The following is a 17,262-nucleotide window of genomic DNA, read 5'->3' as shown; positions in this document are numbered from 1 at the left end:
CACCCCCGGCCGCCGGCCGCGCCCCCCGCCTGCCTGCCGGGTCACCGCGGCTGGGCCGACCTCCCTGCGCCTGACTCACGGGACGATGACAGATCAACCAGACAGACAGGCAGACCTGGCTTTCCCAAAGGTGCATTTCATCCTCAAAGCAACGCGGTGAGTTCACTGGCCTGGCCTGTCTCGGGGACACAGGAAGTGGGGGGCGTCAGCCTGCAAGGGCCCATCGCCAGTCTTGGGGCATTTCAGGAAAGTCGAGAGGGGGAAGGTGACTCTGCGGGTGATTCAGACGCCCCAGGGGCTCTGGCAGTTACTGTGCGAAGCGCAGGTAGTAAGCAAGCTCGCTCGGATCAGGCGCGGGCAGCTGCCTGGGTGAGGGTGTGTGCAGGCCAGGGCAGGGGCGCCCCTGTGCGGGGCGGGGGTGTGGACCGCAGTGGGAAAGGCCACTTGACTTCGGGGTCTTTGCCGAGCAGATGAGAAAGTCCCGTTGGGTGCATCTGGCTTGGGAGGCGCCAGAGGTCACGGCAGGGACAACACCCAGGGCTCGCCTAGTGCTGACGGCGCCACACCAAGAGCAGAAAGCACTAGCACGGGCTCCTGCGGCGTCTTCCGGAATCCCGCCGCTGCTGCCAGCACTTCAGAATCCAAGGTGATCAGCAGAGGCAGGGAACCAGGCCTCATGTTATCTCTATGGTGTCCCCGCGGCAGGAACATCCCAACAGACAGGGACCTCGCTCGGTGGACTCCTTACCCAAGCTCCCCCAATACTCATGTCCAAACACTCCCAGAAAATGGTTCTGACTGTGGTGTTCTGAGGTTTGTGTCAAGCTTAGTGTCTGTCCAACTGTCTGTCTTAAACTGCCAAACGTGTAGTCTTTTCTCACCTGGAAGGCGTCCCTTGAAGGTGCAGCGAGTTGCAGTGGGTCCCGCTGGTGTGTTGAGCCAGGACACGGCTTGGGAAAGTATGGCCCCAGGCAGAGGTGATTGGGAAGTGAGTGTTCCACATGCAGCAAGCGCCAGATGTGCCTGAGTCACCATACTTGGGAATGAACTTGGCCTAGCCCAGTCTTATCAATCACTGTCATTTACCAAAGTCCCGTTGTGCCTGCACACAGTGCTGGGTGCATCGGCCAGGCTCCTCCACAGACAGAATCAACAGGAGATGGAGGGAGGAAGGGAGGGAGGGAGGGCTGGAGGGGTGGATGGAGGGGTGGAGGGGTGGATGGAGGGGTGGATGGATGGAGGGATGGATGGTTGGAGGGGTGGATGGAGGGGTGGATGGATGGAGGGATGGATGGAGGGATGGAGGGATGGATGGAGGGATGGAGGGATGGATGGAGGGATGGAGGGATGGATGGAGGGATGGAGGGATGGATGGAGGGATGGAGGGATGGATGGAGGGATGGAGGGATGGATGGAGGGATGGAGGGATGGATGGAGGGATGGAGGGATGGATGGAGGGATGGAGGGATGGATGGAGGGATGGAGGGATGGATGGAGGGATGGAGGGATGGATGGAGGGATGGAGGGATGGATGGAGGGATGGAGGGATGGATGGAGGGATGGAGGGATGGATGGAGGGATGGAGGGATGGATGGAGGGATGGAGGGATGGATGGAGGGATGGAGGGATGGATGGAGGGATGGAGGGATGGATGGAGGGATGGAGGGATGGATGGAGGGATGGAGGGATGGATGGAGGGATGGAGGGATGGATGGAGGGATGGAGGGATGGATGGAGGGATGGAGGGATGGATGGAGGGATGGAGGGATGGATGGAGGGATGGAGGGATGGATGGAGGGATGGAGGGATGGATGGAGGGATGGAGGGATGGATGGAGGGATGGAGGGATGGATGGAGGGATGGAGGGATGGATGGAGGGATGGAGGGATGGATGGAGGGATGGAGGGATGGATGGAGGGATGGAGGGATGGATGGAGGGATGGAGGGATGGATGGAGGGATGGAGGGATGGATGGAGGGATGGAGGGATGGATGGAGGGATGGAGGGATGGATGGAGGGATGGAGGGATGGATGGAGGGATGGAGGGATGGATGGAGGGATGGAGGGATGGATGGAGGGATGGAGGGATGGATGGAGGGATGGAGGGATGGATGGAGGGATGGAGGGATGGATGGAGGGATGGAGGGATGGATGGAGGGATGGAGGGATGGATGGAGGGATGGAGGGATGGATGGAGGGATGGAGGGATGGATGGAGGGATGGAGGGATGGATGGAGGGATGGAGGGATGGATGGAGGGATGGAGGGATGGATGGAGGGATGGAGGGATGGATGGAGGGATGGAGGGATGGATGGAGGGATGGAGGGATGGATGGAGGGATGGAGGGATGGATGGAGGGATGGAGGGATGGATGGAGGGATGGAGGGATGGATGGAGGGATGGAGGGATGGATGGAGGGATGGAGGGATGGATGGAGGGATGGAGGGATGGATGGAGGGATGGAGGGATGGATGGAGGGATGGAGGGATGGATGGAGGGATGGAGGGATGGATGGAGGGATGGAGGGGTAGATGGAGGGGTGGATGGAGGGTGGAGGGATGGATAAATGGATAGAGGAGTTATAAAGAGATTCACTGTGAAGAACGGGCGCACGCCATTGCGGGGACAGCTGGTATGAAATGACCGAGGCAGGATTTGTATGTCACCGTCTTCAGGCAGCATTTCTTCTTCAGGAAACGGCCATGTTTGCTCTTAAGGCCTCAACTCACCGGAAAAGGGCCACCCACATTATGGAGGATAAGTTCCTTCACTCAAAGTCAACTGATGGCAGATGCTGGTAGCTTCTACAACGTGCCTTCACAGCAGCACCGAGTCAGGGTTCGACGAAACCACTGGGCAGGGTCACCAAGTCATCACGTAAAACTCACCACCGCCCGCTGTGCTTCCAGATGAGCAGTTAATTAGAGGCTCGGAGAGGTCACCCCCCTCCCCAAGCTCACAGAGCCAGCGGTGGGTGGGACAGACAGAGTGCGGCACAGGGGTCTCGTCAGTCTCCTCAGCTGCCGCTGACCTGAGCCAGGGCGCCGGGCACCGGGGTGGCCCCAACGCCGAGTGGGACGCAGGAAGGCACGCCGTCCCCCGTCAATCACACCCTGTTGTCCAGAGCTCTGTCTTCCTTCCTGAGAAGTCCCTCCACGTGAGGGGGTGAGCGGGCCCCTGCCCTGAGCGCCGCCCCCCGACCCGGCCCGGCTGCCAGCTACGGCTGTGGGCAGGGGGTGGGGTTTCCAAGCAGAACACTGTCACATAACCCTTTCAAGAGGGTCCTTGAAAATGTAGGCACGCGGGAGTGCTGCAGGCCGGCACGGTGCCCTGGCTTCTCTGCTGACCCCCAACGGCCCCAAAGCGCCGTCGCATCGTTTCCGGTTGTGTTCATGGTAAACTCCAGACATGAAACACTTCTGTCTTTGCAAAAGATAGAAAGCATCTTAGGAGACAAATTTTCATCCCAAATATTGTAGGTGCACTTTCCAGGTGGTAGATTTGAAGGAAAAAGCACGGGGGCGCCCGGGCGGCTCCATCAGTTAAGTGTCCGACTTTGGCTCAGGTCATGATCTCGAGGTCTGTGGGTTCGAGCCCCACATCGGGTTCTGTGCCAACAGCTCAAGCCTGGAGCTGCTTCGGATTCTGTCTCCCTCTCTCTCTGGCCCTCCCCTGCTCACACTCTGTCTCTCTCAAAAATAAATAAACATTAAACAATTAAAAACAGATAGATGAAAAAGCACAAAGTGGCTGAGCACAGAACTGTTCTGCCCTCTGAGTCAGAGATTGAAAACCGCAGAGCGTCGGGTCAAGATGGAAAGGCCAGGAGGAGTGGCGGGGGTTTGGCCCACAGCACGCGGAGCCGTCTCCAAAAGTGCCCTGCGGATGAGGGGCTGAAGAGCAGGCCACGGGCTGCAAGGAACAGGGCACAGACGTGGCTTCAAACTGTCAAGGGACGTGGGGGTGTGCGTCACAGGCGAGGCCTCAGGGGTGCAGACCCCGGCGGCGGGGGGAGCGGGGGGTTGGGGCTTCTGGTTCTGCTTCCTCTCTGGGCAGGACTTTGCTGGGTGTCTGTGGGCCACCGTCCCAACCCCCCTCACCCGCCCATCTCACCTCTGGAAACCTGTCCGTCCAGGCACGGGTGGGTGGCCCTCCCCCTTCCCACATTCGCAGCCCAGCCCGAAAACCGGACGGGCGGCCGGCTTGCCGTCTGAGCCGGGGCCCCGAACCAGGGCTGCGTCAGCCACAGGCCACAGGCCACAGCCAAAGTCAGCCTCGTGCTGCACGGCTGGGAGCCCAGACCCCAAGGCGTTTTAGGAAGAGCGAAACCCAAGCAAGGGCACTCTTCTAAAATGTTAGAAATGGGATACTGCTGATAAAAATTTACACTGAGAATAAAATACTAGAAATGTCTAAGTGTCCTATAATGAGGGGACTCGTTCAAAGCTTTTGAAGCACTGGGATGTGACTGTAGCCATCACAATGATTTCTTTCCAGAACATTCCACAACTGGGGAAGATTCTCATGATGTCTTATTAAGTGAAAACCAGGGCAGGTTAAGGGAAGGCCTCTACAGCAAGTTTCCACGCACAGAATCGTGCGTTCCTGTGGGCACAGCCTCCGGGTAAAACCAGGCGGGAAGGCTATGCATCGAGGAGCAAGAGCGTGGGGTCCCTGGGTGGGGAATTCCTGGCGGTCTTTACTTGGATCTTTGCTCACATGTCATGTTTTCTACGTGTTATGTATGGCCAGGTATTAATTCTGTAACCATAAATTGTCGGTTGGCTTTTATTTTTAAGGCAATGCTGTAGAAGGGATTTCTGGGAGGGGTCACTTCTGTCGGACGCCCCGGAACTTCAGGGGGCTGCCTGTGAAGTCCGCCCAGGCACCACGGAGAAATGCTGGACACACAAGAAACAAAAGCCCCCAAAAACCCAAGGGAGAGAGTTCTTGTCTGCAAAGAGGCAGTGTCCCCAGAGGTCAAACAGAACACAGCGGATCAGCCCACCCTCAGCGGCGTGACCCACATGGCAGCGACAACAGAAGTAGGGAGGAAAGCTGGGGAGGGGACAGGGAGCCAAGGATGGCTCCGGAGGGAGGGCGGGGCTGGGCGCTCGGCTGCGAGTCTCACTGAAGTCACGCAGGGCGTCCTCCACGGGGGTCCCAGGATGGCCTGACTGAGTACGCTGTTTAGAAGTGGCTCTGATGGGGTCCTGGCTTCTCCTTCTGGCCTTCGTCCCAGCCCGGGGACCAGCAGAGCAAGTGCTGCCCATGGGTCCTCAGGGCCAGCAGCGAGGCAGGACCGCCACGCTTGCCCTCCGTCTGTGGCACCCCGTCCCCCTTCCCCGGCGGGCCCCTCCTTGCCGGGCCCCCTGCAGCCCAGCCCCTCCCCCCCCGCCCCCTCAACGGTCGGCTTCGTGGCCCGGACAGCAGGCTATCCCGCAGAGAGCGCGCCTTCTGCCTTCAGCCCAAGTTTGCGCTCAGGCGGGAGTGTCCCACGTCAGCCTCCAGATGGAATCGGGTCCGAGCGCGGGAGGAATCCGACCGGCCCACGTCTCCTGCACGCAGAGGTTCGGTCTGGCCTGAGGCCGCCGCGCGGAGCCCCCGCCTGTGCCGGCAGCCCGGTGACTCCCCTTCCCGTAGCTTGGCGTGAGAACCAAAGACGAAACCCCAGTGAGAGCCCTGTGCACGGGACTGAAGCCAGTCTCGCCGCGGGGCTCCCCAAACAGTGTAATTATGCTCACTTCACACGCAGGGAAACCGAGGCAGGGACCCTCCCGGTCTCAGTCGTGTGACGGGCTGTGGCCCAAGTGATCTCGGCTCACAGTCTAACCCAGCAGCAGGGTCATCCCAGATGGAGGGGGTGGGACATCCTCCCCGAGCGCAGGATCTGGGTCAGACAGACACGGCCCAGACACGGCCCCACGACAGTGACCACAGCAGAGAGTCCGCAGAGAACTGGGCCACGGGGGGCCGGGGGCCACTCAGGATTTCTTGTGAAACCGAAGCTCCTTTTTTTTTTTTTTTGGGGAAACTGCTGCGATGGTTGAAGTTCCCTAATCGATCCAAACATCTTGAAAGCACAGGACAGGCCAATGACACTAGGGGCCGAGGGGGCGGGGATTCGGCTCGTAAGAAACGAAGGTGGCCATTCATCCAGGTCGGCACAGTCCAGTAGAAAGAGAACGCGTGCCACGTATGTGCGCTGAGTGTCCCAGTTACCGCTTGTAAAAAGCAAAGGGACACAGAGGTGCAACTGGGTGTGATGACACACTTTAGTGACCCCATCTCCAAAATAGGTCATTTCAGAGTGATCAACATCGAGCTTATTTAAAACAATTTTTTAAGGTTTATTTATTTATTTTAAGAGAGAGAGACAGAGCACGTGAGCAGGGAAGGGGCAGAGAGAGAGAGAAAGAGAGAATCCTAAGCAGGCTCTGCGCTGTCAGCACAGAGCCCGACTCAGGGTTTGAACCCACGAACCATGAGATCATGACCTGAGCCAAAGTCGGACGCTCAACTGACCGAGCCCCCCAGGCGCCCCAAGGTAGAGGTTCTTAATGGGATAGGAGCCAAAACTGCTGGAGTCGGTACCTGCGACACGCCCAGCTGTGTCTAGCCCGTCCCTCCCCACGAGGAAGCCACATCTGACCTGTCACACACACACACGTCCCTGGGTCTCCATTAAGCCCCCCACGCTGCTGTGACGCTTCAAGACGCTACACCTTGGTGTGAACTCTCCCCTTCCCTCGTTTGCCCTTCCTCCTTGCTCAGTCGGGGGAGCTCCTGCCCACCTTCTGAAGACCCTTTAAATGGTGCTTCTTCTGGGAATCCCACCCCTGAGACCCTCTCCCGCCCCTCAAAGCAAAACGAATCAGCCCGTCGTCATACTTCCAGCCGCTCCGCTAGAGCACGTGCCACACGGTCCTGACTCCCACACGCCTTCGCCCCACGACGCCTCATCAGGGCTGTCAGAGCACACGCTGGGCGGTGTCGCCCCGTGCGGGCTGTGAGGGCTGAGTGGCCCACAGGCCGTGTACGGGGTCGGGTGCCCTTTGTATCAGGCACTGCCCTTAGCCCTCACATCTTGCCACGGCCCACTGAGTCCTACTAGGATCATCCCCATTTTGCTGTGAAGGAAACCCAGACTCAGAGAGGTCAGGCAACTTGCCCAAGGCCACAGAGCACTTCAGTGGCAGGGCCGGGATCCGAAGCTGGAGATCTGGTCCCACTGTAATATTAGGCCACTTGTGAACTCCTGAACGGTGACAGGGACCGTGAGTTAGTAAGATCCGAGCTCATGACTGCCAGCCGGAATGTGTCACGTGCTCACTGAGAAACCGCATCAACAAAGAACTGTGTGAAGGTGAATTCTGAGCCCAGTGCCCAGACGTTTGCCTGGGCCTCCAAGCACACGTGAGGCCGCTGCTGAGCCCCCCGTCAGGGCGGGAAGTGACCATCCCGTCTCCATCCGATTTCCCTCGTTTCCCATCCTCACGGCACACAGAAGGCTCTGAGTACCTCCATATCCCCTCTGTCTATCACATGTCCCCACCACAGTATCTGTCCCCTGGGGAGCAGGGGCTTTTCTTCCTTGTCTGAGGCTGAGTCCGCCTTCCTGTGCCGGGATGGAGTCCCCGTTCGAGAGTCAGCAAAGACTTTGGACGAAGCTCCCGATCACAAATACGCTACACATAACAGGCCAGCACCCAGCCTGCCCCGGTCCTGCTGAGCAGCGTCTGCAAAACGCAATTGGCGTGGCTGTGTTCTAATAAAACTTTACTGGGGCGCCTGGGGGTTCAGTCGGTTAAGCGTCCGGCTTCGGCTCAGGTCAGGATCTCACAGTTTGTGGGTTCAAGCCCCGCGTCGGGCTCTGTGCTGACAGCTCGGAGCCTGGAGCTGCTTGGGATTCTGTGTCTCCCTGTTTCCTTCCCACACTCTGCCTGCCCATACTCATGCTCTGTTTCTCTCTGTCTCATTAATAAACATAAAAACATAATAAAATAATAAAACTTTATTTACAAAAGCAGGCCAGGGCAGACCCCAGGACGTGGCCGCCACCTGTAGTGAAATAGTTTATATGTAAATGAGAGGACTGAGTGTTTAAACATTCTCCCAGCATATAGGGCAGAGGCGTTTAATGCAAAGGATTTCCTTCCCTGTACGTGTGATAAAGCGATTTCCCAGAATTTCTGGCTCTCTCGGCCCTGCGACAATGGAGGAGCAAAGTGTGCTATTAACTTTGCCAGGGTTAAAAGTATCTGATCCTGTTTCCTAAATTCTACAACTGGGGTGTGCGTGACATTCCTTCAAGTGTTGCTGTACCGAGACTCTGTTAATAGTTGATCTGTCCCCACCTGGGCCAAGTTCACACAGTACAACTTCAGGTAAAGGCACCCACTGGCCGTTCACTCCCCCAAAATGCCCTCTTCCCAGCCCCTCGGCGTGGGCCCCAGGGCCACGTTCATAGGAGCCAGTCAACACATGTGGACCAAACCGTTGTGAATGGAGCCTGTCTTACCCTCTATGAGCGAGACAGGAAGGAATTGGCACAAAGTACATCCGTCGGGGGTGGGGAAGGTCAGTCCTTCCTGCTAAGGAAGCAGGGGGGTGTCTGTGGGTCCCGGGGTCCCTCTGTCTATCTCTCCGCCAACGGTTTGTGCGCCCGTGTGTTTTACGGTAACTGTTCGTGTCAGACAGCACAGGCGGCCTTACCAGGAGGAGGAGGAGAAAATACTCCCCACGTCCTCGCTAAGCTAGGATCGGGCTCTGAAATGCGCTGTCTATGGAGTGTGACTCGCACGGTTATCCAAGCACCTACACTTCGCTCGGCAGCGTGACCTCGTAGCTTCACAAACCACACCAAAAGCATTTGTCAGTGATGCGTTTTCCTCTATGAGACCTGAAGCCGTTAAGTGCGCGGCTCGTCCGGCTCCCTGGGCCAGCGGATAAGAAGAGTTCCAGCCGCCAAAGTACGAAGAAGCGAGCATCTTGCCCGGTGGGATCCCAGCGGGCGGACGTCTGTGGGGAAGGGGCTGCCTGTGTGCCCCCCCGGTGCCTACCCCACCCCTCCAGCAGCCACTGGACCCCAGCGAGCAGCTCACCGCCTAGCCGTGCGGTGACCGGATGCTGGTTTCTGGGCGCGTCCCCGAGGGAAGTGCATTGCCGCCATCAACACGCTGTCACCCCGAGTCTCCTGCCCTGACCAGCCGCTGGGGGACGGAAGCCAAAGCGGACCCTGAGGACGCGTGTCCCCACCCTCTCTCCCCCTCCCTGGCAGGCCGGGACCCCCTCCCCGGGGCCCCAGGACTACGTCCTAGCTGGTCTGCTCTAGGCACGGCCTCGGCCCCAAGCTTCATCCTTTCTAGCCCAGACAGAGGAACCGCCTTCAGTCTGAGCCATTTGTAGCCGGGGTGGTCACTTATGAACCAGACTCCCAACGAATGCCGGGAATGGCAAACGCAGTCTTCTGACAGACACCACCGTGGACGGTGCCAGGAGCTGTTTCCAGGCATCATGTCCCTTCGGTCTTTTCAATGGCCTTTCGGGGCCACAGCTCTCCTCTGACGGATAAGGGGCAGGTGCTCGACTTAGTAAGACATCCGAGGCCGTCCACAGCGTAGCCGCTGGCGCTGGGGAAAGGGGTCCCCCCGAGGGCACACAGTTAGGGGGACCGGGTTTGGGGGTCTGTGCACAGCCTGGAGGAGGGGGCCCCCGCCTCTGCAGAGGCCGGTGCTGGGATGCGGGGGGGAGGGGTGGGGGAGGGGCTGTCCCCTGAGGTCCCGAGGCTGCACACCTGGGGCCCTGATTGCCCCACTCACACCTCCTGCGACCAGGAACCCCGCCCTTCTGGCCCCAGGGCCTCGTGGCCACTGTATCAGCTGCGGATCTGGCACGAAAGAGAAGGTACAGTAGCAAACCTGTAAATAGATAAAGGGATTCACTGCAAGGACCTGGCTTTCACGACGATGGGGGCCGAAGTCCGCAGGGCAGGCTGGGAATGTCGGGCGGGACCTCAGATGGGTGGCCCTCCCATCCCGCCCAGGGTGACCCTACGGCTGAGGGCGGCGACTTCCTGAGCCCAGCTGTCTGTCACCTGTGCACACTCCTTCCTGGGACGCCTGGTGCTGTGACGGTCGCCCGGGCCAGCGACACGCAGCCGACGGCACAGCCACAGGGATGGCTGCCCCCTGTCACCGTGTTGTCGCAGAAGAGTCCCTGGCCCCCTCTGTCAGCGTCACCCCCCTCGCCCCAGAGGCTCCTGCGGTCACTCCCCACATTGTCGCGTCTGGGTCACGAGTCACGAGGCGCGTCCATGCGCACAGCCTGGCCCTGCCAGCTTCCCCCCTGCAGAGTCTACACCACCCACCCTTCCCTTTCCACCCCCCTCCCCGCTCTGGCAGCCCCTGGGGATGGGAGGAGGGGGCCGAGGGGTGGGCAGCGGGGTCTGTGGACCTCAGGCTGCTGGCAAGGTTTGTTCAAGTTTCTCGACCCCGGGGCACCCAGGTGGCTCAGGGGGTTGGGTGCCTGACTCTTGATTTCAGCTCAGTTCATGACCTCAGGGCCGTGGGATGGAGCCCCGCGTTGGGCTCTGCGCTGACGGCATGGAGCCTGCTTGGGATTCTCTCTCTCTCCCTCTCCCTGTCTCTGCCCCTCCCCTGCTCGTGCTCTGTCTTTCTCAAAAAAAAAAGAAAAATTAGTCACCCCCCCTCCCCACACTTCAGTTACTCCACTTTCCCTCTGGGGACAGTGCGATGAGGTTGTGGAGGATGAAAGAACTCGGATGGGGTTTCCTACAAGGAACCTGTTCAATTAGCTGGAGTCGGCGGGTGGGTGGCTCTCCCGCCGCCCGAGGGCCGGGGGAAGGGTGAGGCCCCTCATTCGGCTAAGACCTTGGGGCCAATTCAGCCTTACGTGCCGCCCTCAGCGCAGCAGCGGGTGGGCAGCACACCGTGGCTCCCGGCCACCGAGAGAGCACAGCCTGCCGAGCAGGACGGCGGCGCGGGAAAACGTCGTCTGTCCCATCACGGAGGAAACGTGCGCTGGGCACACAGGGTTCCGCCCTGGGGACGCACAGAGGATCGAGCTCAGAAATGCAGCTTCAAAACTGGAGTATTTATGTGATTCGATTTTATACATCATATGTCCCTATTAGGGAGAAGGAGGGAGGGAAGGAAACGGAGAGAGACAGAGAGCGAGTCATCAAAGGAGGGAGAGTGTCCCTCCCCGCGGTCAGTGGCGTCAGCCACCGGAGCTTCTCAAGTCTTACTTTATGGCAAACAGTGACATGCAGGCAGGGACAGCAACACCCTCTGCCCCACCCTCTTCTGGACCCTGGAGAAAAATCTGCTCCCTCCTCTGAGCCGCCGTTTACAACGAGGGGCGCAGACGGACAACTTGAATGTGACTTTCTTTCCTGCAGTGAAATACGAGGCCAAACCTTGACCTCTGCCTGCAAGGCTGCAGGGGTCTGGGTCCGCTCCCAGGACGCGGTTGCTGCTGCAGGAAGCCCCCAACTGGGCAGAGAGCCGTCCAGCTCGCCCGCTGCCCGTTCCTGGTTCCGTTCGAGGAAGACGAGGGAAGCGGCGAGTGCGGCGGCTCTACGCACAGAAAGACTTGCAACCCATGCTCTTAGTAAACCCTCTGCCATCTGGCGGGCGAAGACGCGTTAAAGATGGGAGCGACGTGGACTGACCTCAGCATCACGGCTGGTGCTTCAGAGCCAGCGCACTGCTCGGTGCTTGCTGAGTTTTCTCCCTTGATCCTACCCCAGGCCTCACAGAGGAGGACCTGATATTATCCTCATTTTATGGCAAAGCTCAGAGAGGTTAAGCAACTTGCCTGAAGGCACACAGCCCAGGACAAGAATAAAGCCAGTACATGTTCGTACCTTCCACACAGTGTGTCCTGCACATTTTCCTCGCTCGTGACCCTAAAGAGTCCCTTCAAATGCAAGAAAACATGCGAACAAGAACGTGATAAGCAAACACTTGTCAGGAAGGTGAGACAGGGGCAGACGCGTCTCAGTCCAGAGGAACAGGAAGAGGCCACTCTCCGGGCCTTTGTCTTTCTCCCGGCTGCCGAGGTGACACCAGAACAGCCCGGGCTCACCCCGAGCCTGCCGCAGAGTGGGGAGCCCGCCGCCGCCGCCCACTGTTGAATCCTGGCCCAGCCGCTCGGCAGCCCTGAGGCCTGGGCCGGGTTCCTGGCCGCCCGGAGGCTCCCGTTCCTCATCTCTGTGACCGGCATCTCCCCGGACCAGGAGAGTCACCCCACAGGAGAGGTTCAGCCCGCGCCGGGCGCTCCTCAGATGCCCCTCGGCTTCCGCTCTTTCTAGCATTTTCATGACTGCCTTGCACGAACGTCACCTCGTCCTAACACTGTGCTTTCCCCGGACCCTCGCTCACAAGTGTCACGCCCCGGGCGTCTCTCCATTCTGCTCCCTCCTTCCGGTAACCCCGGAGCCCCGTGCCAGGAACCGAATGCTTGCTCCCGGGCGTCGTGACATCGTCCGCCCTGTGCCCTGGGAGGCCGGAGCCCTGAGAAGCCCATTTTCCAGCTGAGAAAACTGAGGCACGAGACCAGAAGGACCGCCCTCTGGGTCACGTGGGAGACGTGGGTGGAGGGGGTTCGGACCCAGAGCCCACAGGGCTGGGCACGGCGGCCCCGGGCTGCCCGTGCGTTTGGCCACGTGGTTTCAGACTCAGCCAACCAATGTCCCGGGTGGGAGTGTGGTTCATTCTTGATCCTTTTTGAGGCAGGGCCAGGCTCGGGGGTGTGCTCACTCTGTCCCTCAAGGGATGGCTTCCCTGTCTAATCTCCCTCTGTCACCTGTGCAGGGACAGCGGCCCTGGGGGGGCGGGGAGGTGGTGACCTCTTTCCATGTGGTGGCCCGGCTCCCCGGGACAGGCGGTGAAAGCGCCCTGGGATTGGGGGTGAATCAGAAAGCAAACAGATGGGAACGTGGGTAATTAAATCAGTACATCTCCAACAGACAAGGCAAGAGGTGGAGGGGTTGGGGGGGGTGGCGCGGAGGGGGGGAAGCAAAGCAATCAGGTCAGAAAATGAAGTTTGAACTCCTTGCGCGCATTCATTTCCAACAGACCGTCCTTCAGGCTGCACGGGAGAAAGACGCAGGACAAAATAAAACGCGCGTGCACGCACATTCTAGAATCTCCTTTGTTCTGTTTTTCTGGAATCCTGCGATTCCTTTTTTCGTATAATTCTTCCAAATAAAGGAAAAAAAAAAGAAAGAAAGAAAGAAAAAAGAGAAAGGCAGTCCCATCTAGAAGAATAGGTTTAAGTTCTTTTGGGGCCCGTTCTGTCACAGGTTAAGGGTCAATTTGCTTGTGTTTTAGAGCAGGCATGTGTAAGCCTTTCCGATATTTTAAAGAGATAATGTCCTTGTAATTTGGGAGCACTTACACGAAGGCTGGCTTTGTCCCTTTTCCCCAGTATGTTCGTGGCTGTTGCCGTTGTGCTGAAAAAGAAATACTGTACCTTTAAATTAGGAAGCTCTGAATAATCAACCGTGGGCAGTGAAAAGGCTAATGTGCTGTGGAGAACAAGGAGTTTAATCTAATTTAGTTGGAGGGTGTCTGTCTGCGGTGTTGTTTTTTGGAGTGTGGGAATAGCGGACAGAAGCTGCCTCCTTGAATGGTCCCTCCTGTGCCAGAAACAGTGGGGAGCCCCGTAGATGCCGGGGATCCAAAGCCGGCCCTTGAAAGGGAGATTAGAAGCATGCTCTGATTTGCAATTCACACTAATGCACCCCGCGGAACCTTTGGTAATATTTCAAACCACATTTCAGGAGAAGTGGCCTTAAAATAGCTGCCCAAATTGTGTCAGGGTAACCCAGTCCGTGCCCAGTCATCCGCTGCACGCCGTGCGTGTGCTTTGGGGGAGCTCTCCCCTCCGCACCCCGACCGGCAGCCGACTCGGAGCGGTTTTAGGCGCAATTCAAACTTTTGTGCCTCTTGAATTGGCCGCACTGGTTGTGGGGGCAGAGGCGGTGCGTTTTTCCCTTGGAAAAACCGCCTCAGACGAGGAAAGGTCTTTTTCCTTGAAGAAAAATGGGGGGCCAGGGCGACAGCGTGCCTGGTGGGTTAGAAAACAGTTTTCCCTGATTGCTTTTTTTTTTTTTTTCCTGTTTTAATCTGGTACTAAGTTTCTGCAGAAATGTACCGCAGGCCGAGGTCAGGGAAGCAGCGCCTTCCTGAAGCAGAGACCTCTCTGCACGTCAGGCAGTGATCAGCAGGTAGACCACGTCTTCTTCCGGGAAAAGCTCTGCTGAAACGCACATAGTGATGACACTGGAAGGTGAAACAGCACAGTCCTCGTTTCCGGGGATCGGCCGAACCCGAGTGTGCCGGGAGGGAATGACCCACGCGAGAGCGGGGAACGAGACAGCCCCAGCCGCGGCTTATCTGCAACTTCCCCAACACCACCCTCTTTATTTTCACGAGCCCGGCTGACGCTCTACAACTTTACTCCAGCAATTAGCCTGTACCGTGCAAAGGCTATGCTTTAATTTCTTTCTCTTGCTGAAAGCGTCAGTACTTTTATCTTAAAGAGATTATGTGGGTTTTCTCTAATCTCATTTCAGAGAGCAGAGCACAGTGCTTTATAAGTTCCACTGACTGTAACATAAGAAGAAGAGATGCAACTTTGATTTTTAGCAATATCCGTGTCAAAGTATTTTATACTTTGGCCTTTGCTAGAATGGAATGTCCCCGCCTCTCTTTCAATTCCCTTCCATCCAAAAACATTTAGGTATCGTTCAAAACACTGCCTGACTGCAGAAATGGTCCCTTTCATAAACCTTCTACTTTTTCTGGGTGAACATTTTTGCAAGAACTCGAAGGTAGCCGGCGTGTAAGAGTAGCTCTCCGGTATGTTTTTTTAGGTGGTTGGGGTAAAGAAAAAAAAGAAATAGTATTACTCGTCCCTGCATGTTATTTGAAATCATGTTTAATTATAAAGTTTCATTAAAAACCTTTGCTCAAAATTTTAGAGGCCTAATAAGATTTCCATTAATTTAAACATATCACTATTCCCACGACAGCCCCAAATGCTTTCTTTTGCCTCTTTCATCCGTGGTTAAATATGTAAATAAAATGTCTAAAGTCATTCTTCAAAGAAGACAAAAGAAAAAAGAGCTGAGGGGAAAGACAGCCATAAAATTCCTCCCAATTCTCCATAACATTTGCCAGAGGGGGGCCGGTTACCAGCCGGGGCCAAGCAGCAGGGGACCCCGCTGCTCCTCATAGTCACGCATCTCAAATCCCACACACAGGAAAAAAATAAAATAAAATATCTTTTCAGCTGGAGCCATCAAAAGGCCCTTTTCATTTATTAGTTACAGAGTTATCTTGCAGTTGCTCATTTCTCAGAGTGCTCGTTTTTCTGTAATAACGTCTATTTGTTGGTTTCTGTCTCCGCTGGGCAGAGCGGGGCACTTGCGCAGACATTTTTATAAAAACGAGGGAAGAAAGCCATCTGAAGTGGTTATAGCTAAAATAATGGGTCTGAACACGGCTGAATTAAAACGGCACATAAAAGATCAATTAGGACGCGCTTTCTCAAATAGCTCACGCCCACTCCTGGCGTTTGGCGCTCTCCCTTGCGTCCATAGTTTCTGAGGGCGAGAAACAAAAAGGGAAAGAGAGAAAATAGTACCAATGAAGGGCCTTGGCAAGGAAAATTCTGGAGAAGCCAAGTGATGCCCGCTGATGTTTTCTTAACTGAAAGGTTTTAAAAGAAGTCACTAAACACACAAAAACAAAAACAAAATCATAAAAAAGACCGGCAGTCTTTGAAACAGAGTTCCTTTTTTTGTTTGTTTTTTAACTTGGGAAATAATGACACAGTTGAAGGTATCTTTTCCACTATCTCCCTCCCTGCAGCCTCCTCCAACACCCCACAGCGAGAGCCGGGAATGGTGATTCGGGGCCCGCTGCACAAATCTGCCTATTAGTTATGGGGTCTTGGGCAAGCCTCAGCCTCAGTCTTTTGGGTGTTTACTGGATGGATGGATGGTGGGTAGGTGGAGGATGGGTAGGTGGATGGATGGATGGATGGATGGATGGATGGATGGATGGATGGATAGATGGATGGATGGGTAGGTGGGTGGATGGATGGATGGATGGATGGATGGATGGATGGATGGATGGATGGGTAGGTGGATGGATGGATAGGTGGGTGGATGTATGGATGGATGGATGGATGGATGGATGGATGGATGGATGGATGGATAGGTTGGTGGATGGGTAGGTGGATGGATGGATGGATGGATGGGTGGATGGATGGATGGATGGATGGATAGATGGATGGATGGATAGGTAGGTGGATGGATGGATGGATGGATGGATGGATGGATGGATGGATGGATAGGTAGGTGGATGGATGGATGGATGGATGGGTGGATGGATGGATGGTGGGTGTGGATGGATGGATGGATCAATGGTGGGTGGTTGTGTGGATGACTGTATGGATGGATGGGTGGATGGATGCATGATGGGTAGGTGGATGGATGGATGGACGGACGGACGGATGGATAGGTTGGTGGATGGGTAGGTGCACGGATGGATGGCTAAGTGGATCTGTGAGATTCCCCAAGTTTCTTACAGATGTGAAATAGTACCCCTTGTTTTAAATAAAAGACACTGTTCTAAAGAGCCTTCTCAGAGGAAGTGTCCCACTCCTGCCACTGCTCACAAAAAGCTTCCCAAGGGGGAGGAGGGTGGGCAGGAGCCTCTCCTTCGCCAGCGCTTCCTGGAGATAGGAGATAACCGGCAAACCCGCAGCGCCTCCCTTTGCAGGAATGCATCCGGCTTCTCCAATGTCCAGCGCAGGGCAGCGAGACCAAGGGGCCGCCGCCATGCACCCCGCACGCCTCCCCACTGCTCGCCTCGGAAAGAAAGGAGGAGAAGGAAGGCCCGCTCCTCTGACCTCTTCTCCGGCCTCAGCCATCCAACTGCCCCGGTTATAGGTGACCCTGGGGGTCTCAGAGGAACCTAAGAAGATCCTGACCTAGAGGGCGTCTAAGAGGAGAGAGACCCGCCAGGCCACCTCCTAGGGAGCTGTTTATTTAAGGGTCCCTACGGGATGCAAGGTGAAGGGCTTTGCACGTTCTTTTGGAGGCAGGAATGGTGTGGGTGCCCCCGCACGCGCCCAGTGCGGCAGACGCGGTGTCCCAAGTGACTTGTCACCCACAGGCTCCAGTACGTGGGGGTGAGAGCCGCTTCTCCACTCTCCATCGCA

Source organism: Crocuta crocuta, unplaced genomic scaffold, assembly GCF_008692635.1.
Source record: "Crocuta crocuta isolate KB4526 unplaced genomic scaffold, BGI_CrCroc_1.0 scaffold862, whole genome shotgun sequence".
Lineage (NCBI taxonomy): Eukaryota > Metazoa > Chordata > Mammalia > Carnivora > Hyaenidae > Crocuta > Crocuta crocuta.
Note: the sequence above shows the minus strand (reverse complement) of the source record.